Source organism: Cyprinodon variegatus, unplaced genomic scaffold, assembly GCF_000732505.1.
Source record: "Cyprinodon variegatus isolate N-32 unplaced genomic scaffold, C_variegatus-1.0 Scaffold383, whole genome shotgun sequence".
In the NCBI taxonomy this organism is placed as follows: domain Eukaryota; kingdom Metazoa; phylum Chordata; class Actinopteri; order Cyprinodontiformes; family Cyprinodontidae; genus Cyprinodon; species Cyprinodon variegatus.
This window is the reverse complement of record NW_015150836.1, coordinates 751103-752660: the sequence shown is the minus strand read 5'-3', so window position 1 is coordinate 752660 and position 1558 is coordinate 751103. Positions and strand designations below refer to the sequence as shown.

The window sequence follows — 1558 nt, the reverse complement described above, 5'->3', positions numbered from 1 at the left end:
AAAGTCTAGGTGCTAAATCAGAATCAAAGGTTGTGTTCTCATTGCTTTACTTCCAAATTGCTTCTGCAACAAAACACATAGAGACCTGTCCATAAGTAGGAGGCTGATATTATATCAGTACCATCTGTTACTCTGCTCTGTCTCTAAATGAATCAGTAAATGAATCAATAAATGAAACAGTAAATAGAGTCATGACTCTTCCTTCGGCTTCTAACTGTCATATGCACTGACCCAAACAGTCATGTCCTCCCCCAAAGTATCCGCCCAATCACAGAGCAACATACTATTAATCACTGTTAAGCATCATATTAACCGTTCAATGATAGTCATCTGTGAAAGATTTATTTTTGTATCAATTAACACATTGATTTTTCACAAAATGTGTTTTTTATTTTCAGTACATCTCTTATCCTTAAAGGGAGAGGATTTTTAATCTCATATTTTACAATGACTATTATGTTCTGTTCTGTTCTGTTATGTTGTCCTCTTCTATTCTATTCTATTCTGCTATTGTTGTAGTATTCTGCTGTTAATCTGTTTTGTCATTTGTTCTATTCTGTTCTATTCTATTCTTTTCTATTCTGTTCTATTCTGTTCTGTTCTATTATATTCTATTCTGTTCTATTCTGTTCTATTATATTCTGTTGTTCTGTTCTATTCTATTATGTTCTATTCTTTTCTCTCCTTTTCTGTTCTGTTCTATTCTATTCTATTCTGCTTTTGGTTTGGCCTTTCTAACCAAAATAAAGTGAATTTAAATTAAATTACTACATTAACTCCCCTTTAATTTAAAGCTATAAAAGCTGATTGTCGCTAAACGTTTTTCTCAACATAAACAATCCTTTGCTGTCCTCAGAGTGAGTTTTTTTAGAACATGAAAGACGGAAAGGAGAGCAATATTTAAAAATCCAGGCGGGTCTAATCCACGCGGAGCCGTTGCCATGGTGACGCACGGTTCAGTTTCCCGGATGTACCTTTTTTTCCCCAGTTCAACATGGCGCTGGTAAAAGTAAGAGACTTCAGCTAATGTCAGACAGTTTGCTCAAACTTGTCCCGCTCATGCTCTTCTAGGCACAGGAAAGTTAACAGACAGCCCTCCGAGGCAGCAGGAAAAGTTTATTTCTGCTTTTCTGGGTGAGTAAACGGTTCCGGGCGCAATAAAAGTATTTAAAGGTTGTTTTTGTGGCTCCTCTCCGCGGTCGGGGGCTAACAGGAGCTAACGTTAGCCGCTGTGTTCGCTCACGGCTGTCTGCGATGGGAGCAGAGCTGCCTCCTCTCTCTGTTCCACTCAAAACTCGCTCACAGGCAGATGGAAAGTTCAATGATTAATATTTATGCCACAAACCCAGCTTGACTAAATCTTTTCTCAATGCCAGTTTGTACGGAAGAGGATTAGGGCCACTGAAAAAAAAAGTTAACTGAGTTTTAAATTTTATTTCAGTATGAGGAAAAAAGTCAGAATTCTGACTTTTGAATTCTGACTTCGATCTCAGATGTGTCTGTTAGTATGTATATATGTGTATATATATATATATATATATATATATATATATATATA

At 36.5% G+C, this 1558-nt stretch overlaps 1 protein-coding gene across 1 annotated transcript in view; it reads left to right on the top strand.

Annotated features, from left to right (window-relative positions):
- The first annotated feature begins 987 nt into the window (after nucleotides 1-987).
- The window catches only part of pak4 (p21 protein (Cdc42/Rac)-activated kinase 4), a 52474-nt gene continuing 51903 nt past the window's right edge, over nucleotides 988-1558 (top strand). The window contains exon 1 of the mRNA XM_015387026.1: nucleotides 988-1134. The gene's annotated coding sequence lies outside the window, so the exon portion shown is untranslated. The remainder of the gene's footprint in view (nucleotides 1135-1558) is intronic.